The following is an 8,775-nucleotide window of genomic DNA, read 5'->3' as shown; positions in this document are numbered from 1 at the left end:
GCCAGGTGGCATCATTGATGGACTCAAGTGTGGCAGCGGTAGTGAGGTTGGCTCAGGATCGGACATTGTTTCGTTCTGCTGTGCATGGGGTCTCTATGAGGCAGTTCCGACTCGATGGCACCTGACAACAACAACAACAAAATTTCCCATGATGAGATCTGTTATGAGCAACTAATGAATTAAAAAGAAGAAACTTTGTTGGGGGTGTGGTCTGCTTGCAATTTATTGGACACTTGAAAAGATTGTTTGCTCTCTGTTTGGTCAGGATCTTGTACCTGACTTTTCCTCTGACCTTCAGTTCTTTGGACTTGAGCCAGTCAGCTACCTGCCAATTCTGGGAGTCTTCTGTTGCCTGTCAGATGGGCTTGCCTGCCTGCCATCTGGCTGTGGGTCTTTGTTTCTGAACCTTGCAGCTACCTGAATTAGGAGACTTCAGTATGACATCTGATCCATGGACTTGAACTTGTTCACCTCTACAACTGTGTGAGCTTATAAGTGTTCAAGAAAAATTCACCTCTATGATTCTAAGGTGTTTGACCCAAATAAATGTAAGAATAGAGTTACCATTCATAAAAATAAGACTATTGAGAGAAGACTAATTTGAAAGGCCATTTTGTTGTTGTTAGGTGCCTTTGTGTTGGCTCGGACTGTTAGTAAACCTATGCATCAAAGAATGAAACACTGTTTGGTCTTGCATCATTCTCACAATTGTTATTGTGTTTGAACCCATTGTTACTGCCACTGTGTCAATCCATCTCATCCAAGGTCTTCCTTTGATCATTTGATTTCTGGACAACTGATTCCGTGGGCACTAATTGCAGACCTAAGTAAAATGAAATCCTTGATCACTTCAATAGTTTTGCATTTACCATGATTAGGATTGTTGGTCAAGTCATGAGGATTTTTGTTTTCTTTACGTTGAGATATAATCCATGTTGAAAAGTGTAGTCTTTGGTATTCATCAGTGTCTTTTAATTTGAATCCTTTTCACTTTAAACAAGCATAGTTGTATGATCTGCATATCACAGGTTGTTAATGATTCTTCCTCGAATCTTTATGTCACATTCTCGTTCATGCATTCTAGTTTTTTAATCTTTTTGCTCAGCATACACACTGAATGAAGTCCTAGTGTGGTGCTGTGGGTTAATGCTCCAGACTGCAAAGCCGTTTGAACTGCAAGGGCGGCAGTTCAAGCTCACCAGCTGCTCCTTGGAAACCCTACACAGGGTCACTATGGGTCGGAATCGACTCGACGGCACTCGACAACAACAACAACACACTGAATAAGTATGGTGAAAAGATACAACCCTGACACACATCTTTCTTGATTTTAAAACACACAATATCTTCTGGTAGTGTTCCAATGACTCTTTTGGCCTATATACATTTTTGGAATTCACAAATTTTACAATGTTACTTATAATTTATTATGATTTATGTACTCAAATGTCTTTGCATAGTCAATGAGTTTAAAACTAGCAAACTTGGTAACCATTTACAGAATTCTTTATTGGTAGCTGGTTTTATTTTTGTCTAGCAATTCTTGGGTGTTTTTGTATAGTCACATATACAAAATAGATTATTCGGTATATCTAGATTTCTATTCTTTGTCTTCAGAGATTGTGACTGAATTTAAAATAGGATTGTGACTGAATTTAAAATAGGTCACTATCTGAAGGGCAAGACAGGGTCCCAGCAACATCTGGTTAACTTTCAGACACCTTCTGCATTTTGGTAAGCAATGCCATGAACCTCAATGCTTTTTGGCAAGATTTTTGTGGACACTAGAAGGCAGTGCATGACTTTTATTATATCTAGGAGATTTTCCCTTTAAATTGAATAAAACATAAAGGCTATACAATTTTCTACAAAGCTGCACAGTGTATATAGACATTTGAAGATTTTCCTAACCAATAATTTGTTTTTTTCCTGAAGCAACAGGGCTCCAGTCCCTGAGTAGAATTGACATAGTTTAAATTTTGTAAGTGTAAAGACACCATGTTTTCCAGTTTCTATTTATCATAAACATCATTTCATCAAACTGAAGTTTATTGTGCTCCATGGCACAATGAAGATGACTATTCTAAATACTGGATGAAGCTTTGTCACTCATTGTGTGTTTTCCAATCCAATATGCTCATTCCATACTCAGAAACATGGTTAAATTAAAAAAACCAGATCATAATGTAAAAATTGGCACTATGAAAAAGTGGAGGATGTTCATATCAGATCACAAAATAGAGAATCATTGTACCATTACATGAAATCCTGGTGTGGTGCCATAGGATAAGCACTCGACCATAAGTTTGGTTTGAACCTCAAGATTGGTGGTTCAATCTCACCAGCTGCTCCTTGGAAATCCTATACAGGGTTGCTCTGCATTGGGACTGACTTGACAGCACATTAACTACAGCAACAACATACCATTACATAACTGCCAAACCAATGAAAATCATGTCCCAGCAAAGTTGACACATAACCTTACCCAACAAAATCCGTACTATTCTTGCCTAGCACCTTAGTCCTCAAGCTGAAATCTTTTCTCTTGAACACTTTAAAGAGGTTTTGTGGAGCAGATTTGCTTACAGCATTATTTGATTACTCAGCTGCTGAAATGATACAAGAGCCTGGACTTCTGACTTCCCAAACAGTAAGAGAATAAATTTCTGTTTGTTAAAGCCATCTACTTTTGGTATTTTTTTTGTATAGTAGTACTAGCTAACTAAGACAATCACTAATGCACAAAATGGTTGGACGATAGTTTTTGTACAATTATAATAAATGTGAAATGTCAGATAATGACATATCTAATGTGAGGAATTGTTGATGTTGTTGTGTGTCATTGAGTTGTTTCTGACTCATAGTGACATTGTAGAGGGTTTCTGAGGTCAGCTGGGGGGATTGAATTGCTGACCTTGTGGTTAGCAGCCCAGTGCTTACCCTACAGATGTAGTTAATTATACCACCACTTTGAACTGTTGTAGAAACACAGGTAATGGTCATTTAAAATGAAGCATTTTTGTGTGCTTGATCTTTCATTCATTGCCTAATAACTCACACATTAATGCTTATCATAGTTTACTTAGTGGATCTTTTCACAAAAAGATTTTTTTTTGTGAAAATATTTTGTGAAGATATTTTTATTCTAACTACTTCTTAAAAATAATTGATATGTCCTCAGCTTTACATCTCATGCAATAGTCAAAATTATTTTCAGCATTACAATTCAAACTAGTTTATGCATGAAGGAATACATAGGCTTTTTATATGGGGGACTCAGTAAAGAATCATCTTATGCATGAAACTATCTTGTTGTTGTTAGGTACCATCAAGTCAGCCCCAACTCATAGTGACCTTATACACAGCAGAATGAAACAATGTCCGATCCTGGACCAACCTCACTACTGTTGCCACACTTGAGTCCATCGATGCTGCCACCTGGCCAGTCCATCTCGTTGGGGGTCTTCCTCTTTTTCTCTGACCCTCCATCTTACCAAACATGATATACTTCTCCAGCGACTGTTCCCTCCTGACAATATGGCCAAAGTATGAGAGACGAAGTTTGGCCATCTTGGCCTCTAAGGAGCATTCTGGCTGCACTTCTTCCAAAACAGGTCTATTGGTTATTTTGGCACCCCATGGCACTTTTAGTATTCTCCTGTAACACCATATTTCAAAGTCATCAATTCTTCTACGATCTTCCTTATTCACTGTCCAGTTTTCGCATGCATATGAGGTTATTGAAAATACCATGGTTTGGGTCAGGCATACTTTAGTCCTCAAGCTGAGATCTTTGCTCTTCAAGCATGGAACGGAACTATAGAGTGGCCAAATACTACTCTTTAAGACTCTCTTTTCCAATCATTATTTTTCTATGCTTTTTTCACCTTGCTTTTCCTCATTCAGATTCATACTAGAGGAAGTCTTTCTTTATATGAAAGCACAAGGCTGCAAATGTCTTGGACATATATATTTACAACTTCTCAATTTCCTTCAGTGGTGACGCTGACGTATACTTTACTTATATCGTGTGGTATAAATGTAGAATAAAGCTTACTTGGGAAAAATATAAGTGAATTGTGTGCACAATCTCCTGAATTCTTACTCCATAGAAAAGTGTGCTTAGGTCAGCTATGTCTGAGAAGATAGGCTATATTACAAGAATTCCACCCTCCTTAGAAAATTCTATGCATTTATAAGGAAAGAGAGACAAGGCAAGTCTAGTTAACTACATTAACAGCAGAAACTAGCTGGTTATTGGCTAAGATGAGCCGATTCCTCTCTTGAGTATGGTCAGAATTCTCCTTCAAAGCCAGGATGGTGAGATTTCTCTCTACTACTTCAGACATACTATCATGAGGGATCAGTCCCTAGAGAAGGAGATCATGCTTTTTAAAGTGGAAGGTCAGCAAAAAAGGAGAAGACTCTCAATGAGATGGATTGGCACAGTAGCATCAGTCATGGATGCAAGCTTATTAACAATTGTGATGATGGTGCAGGACGAGACAGTGTTTTGTTCTGTTTTGCATAAGGTCACTATAAGTCAGAACTCACTTGAGGACACATAACAGCAACCTCTTTTGTGATAGTTAATTGAGACCACTGAGCTACCTTCTTGATAAACTTTCAGATTTGTTTCACCTTAAAATGGTTGAGCTCTCTTTTTGTGTCTGTTATTTATTTATTTACTTTTCTCAGCAGAACTCATCCTTCTACATTCTGCTTTGTGATTCTGGGTCTAATATTCTGCAAGTCACATTTCTGCGTTGTCAGACAGTTCTTTGCTAAACTGCCAGTATGGAATACTAGAGAAAGATGGCAGGGCTGGTAGAGGAAGAAGGAATTTGCTCTGGGCTTTCTGTTCTTTGTGGACATTCTGATTGCTTCCTGGTTTGTACACAGCATCCCAACAGCGTTTTCCTGCCTTAGCAGGGAATTTCCCACTGCAGTAGGGACTATTCCACAGAAGCAGTTGAATCTGTTTGCAGTTTTCCCAGCATTCACAGATCCAACCACGCCACTGCCTTCTCAAAGACACCAAATCAAGCATTCACACCCTGTCCTTTAAATTAGGTCCTAGATTTTCAGGATCCCCTTTCCAAACTTCAAGAAACCTACATAAGTATCACAGTTTCTACTCTTCCATCAACCTAGTTTCAGCCCTCAAGCTTTATCCTGCGAGTTTCTGAGTTTTAATAATGCTAGTCTCCTCCCTTCACATTATGGGACCTAAAGTGGTAACTGCTGTCTATGGTTACTGCTTCCATGATACGTTAGAATTCTCTTTTTAACTTTTCAACAGCATCACTAAACATTTGTTTATGAATTGCTCTCCATTCAATAATGGATGTGCCTTGTGCCTTCTGACCAGACCCTGCCTGGTACATCATTTAATAAACCCATTGTTGATGAGTTGATTCCAACTCCTAGTGACACCTTATAGGTTTCTGAGGCTGTAAACTTTATGGAAGTAGAAAGTCTCATTTTTCTTCCGTAGAGTGGCTGGTAGTTTGAACTCTCAGCATTGTAGTTAGCAGTCAATGCTTATTCTGTAGCATCACCATGGCTCCTCACATCCCTTACATTCTTTAGTATCAATTCCTAAAATTTCAGGATAGGATTTTAATTGCTCATGCTCAAGTCATGTGTGCCTCTCTAGATCAATCACTGTATATGATATAGACTATGATTGACATCCATGACAGTTGCCATTGAATCAACTTCATCTCACGATAACCCCACATGTGTCCCAGTAGAATGATGCTCCATGGGATTTTCAATGGTTGATTTTTTAGAAGCAGATCACCAGGCTTTTCTTTCAAGGCACTCTGAGTAGACTCAAAACACAAACTTCACGTTTAGCAGGAGAGCACATTAAAATTGTTTACCACCTAGGACTACAATGTGAGTCAAATGTTCAGGCCTGACACTGAGTGAGGTCTCTATGATTTGGAGTCTCAGCAGGACCATATGGAACATAGAGAATGTTCCCAAATGAAAGGAATGTTACCATCAGAATAGTCCAGTGTGTAAATGCTGTCTTGGAGATCTAGGCCATTTAGCTCCTACAAATAATTAACACAGCACTGCTTCTCCATTTACATGTATACTCATTTATTAAGTGGTCTAAATTGTTGTTGTTTGGTCTCTTTGAGGGAATTCTGACTCATATTGACTCAGTGTACAAGAGAATGAAACACTGCCTGGTCTTGAGCCATTCTCACAACAGTTGTCATGTTTGAGCATACTATTGCTGCCACTGTGTCAATCTATCTTATTAGGTGTCTTCCTTATTTTTGCTAACCCTCTACTTTGTGCAAAGCATGATGTCCTCTTCCAAAGGATGGTCCCTCCTGAAAACATCCAAAGTTGTGAGAAAAACTTTTGCCATCCTCACTTCCAAGGAGTATTCAAGCTGCACATCTTCCAAGACAAATTTGTTTGTTTTTCTGGCAGTCCATTGAACTTTCAATGTTGTTTGTCAGCACAATAATTCAAATGCATAGATTCTTAGCTGGTTTTCCTTATTCATCAACTTTCACGTGCATATGAGGTAGTTGGAAATAACATGGCTTAGGTCAGATACACCTTAGTCCTCAAAGTGACCTCTTTGCTCTTTGACATTTTAGAAATTTTGTAGTAGATTTGCCTAATGCAATCCATCATTTGAATTCTTGACTTATGCTTACGTAAGTGCTGGTTTTGGATCCAGGTAAAATGTAATTAGTAAGTTATATATCTGCTATGGTTTCATTTTTTATTTTAATTGGAACTTCAAGCCATATCCTGCAATTTCCTTTTCTATCCCAAATCAAAATATTGAACAAATTCCAGGATTTTCTATTACCATCAATTATTTAAAATATATCTGGCTTTAAACTTCAATCTTTTTTCAGTTTAAAACTTTGTCCCTCCTTTGCCTACTGAAGATATACTTGCCCTTCCCTTCATGTTCAGGAGTGAAAAGGGAGACATCGCTGTTGTTGAGACTCCTTCTCTCACTATATCCTCTAAATTCAGTCTCATACACTATGTTGGGCAATTTCAACTGGTTCTGTTATAAATGTTTTTTTTATTGATTGTGACAGCTTTTCTGGTCACCACAGATAGTTTCTGTGTGCTAAATGTGCCAGTCATTTGGGGCATATGTATTAGTGTTTCTGGGGGCTATGAGTCCTGACCGCTCCATAGTTACCTTATTTGAGAGGTTTAGCTTAGGTTTCACCTATTTCACTGCCCTTCTTGGCAGCATGCCTTACTATGTTTTCCTGCTGTATTTTTCATTGTGGAATAACTACTCAGAAAAGTGCCATAAAAAATGACTCATTTCTAACTAATGTCTATTTTCCCATAACTAAAAGGACATTCCATTTTTCATATGGAGAGAGCATAGGTGATCTGACTTCTACCTTCTCCTTGTATCCAAATAAAAAGAGCTACCATAAGAGTACACTATTGCAGTAGTATATTTTAGGAGACTCAGATTATTTGTTGAGAGTAGACTCAGATTACTCTTTACAAGACTGCTGTAAGATCTTGGATAATAGGTGATGGGATGAATATTTATTCTTATAATTTTTATTAATACATTTGTCAATCCTCGTCTTTACCAGTGACTGTCCTTGGCCCTTTAAGGACACAGTAAATCAGCATATTTGGGACATATTTATTGTTGGAATGAAATATCAGCTGTTGAGTGTATTGTTGTTGCTGTTATGTGCTCTCCTGTCAGTTTTGACTCATAGAGACCCTGTATAGGCTTCCTCAGTAGCTTGAACCTCCAGCCTTGTGGTTTGCAGTCCAGTGCTGATCCTATAGTGTCATACCAGGACTCCATTGACTCTATCAGGTATTGTTAATCTCTATAAACTAGTGTTTAAGATTTGCCCTGCATTGGCTTGGGGATACAATCCGATACCTCCTGCTGTCAAGTTGATTGTGACTTATGGCAACCTATGTGATGGATCTTGGCTGAAAGCAGAGAATATCAGAAGGATGTTTACCTGTGCTTTATTGACTATGTGAAGGCTTTAGATTGTGTGGATAATGACAAGCTATGGACAACATTGAGAAGTATGAGAATTCCAGAACACTTAATTGTACTTCTAAGAAATCTGTACCTAGACCAAGAAACAGTTGTTCGAACAGAATATGGGAACACTGAATGTTGTATCTATATAATCCCCTCCCTTCCTGCTGATGCTCTCTTCTTCTTCCTCTCCTCCCGTTGGCATCCTTCCTTCTCTCTCTGGCAGAGGTTACCTTCCTCACCCTGAATAAAGGTCTCTAGATGGGCCATCTGGTGTGAGGTGTGGTTGGTGAGCGGCGCCGGGTCCTTTCACCTTTAGTAAAACTTTACTTTCATGGGATATCAAAGAGATTGTCTGATGATTTCTGCATGCCGTTTTGTCACCTCTTGTTGGAATGGGCACAAATACAGATCTCTTCCAGTCAGTTGGCCAGATAGTTGTCTTCCAAATTTCTTGACAGAGATGAGTGAGTGCCTCCAGTGCCGCCTCACTTTCTTTGAAAGGTACTAATTTTTATTCCACTAATTCCTGGTGCCTTATTATTTGCCAATTCCTTCAATGCACCTTGGACTTCCTCCTTCAGTATGATTGGCTCTGATCATATGCTACCTCTTGAAACGATTGAAAGTAACTATTTCTTTTTGGTACAGTGACTCTGTGTATTCCTTCCATCTTCTCTTGATGCTTTCTGCATCATTTAATAATTTGCCCAGAGAATCTTTCAATAACAAATGTCGAGGCTTGA

This window comes from Chrysochloris asiatica, unplaced genomic scaffold (assembly GCF_000296735.1).
Source record: "Chrysochloris asiatica unplaced genomic scaffold, ChrAsi1.0 scaffold00002, whole genome shotgun sequence".
NCBI classification, from domain to species: Eukaryota; Metazoa; Chordata; class Mammalia; order Afrosoricida; family Chrysochloridae; genus Chrysochloris; species Chrysochloris asiatica.
Note: the sequence above shows the minus strand (reverse complement) of the source record.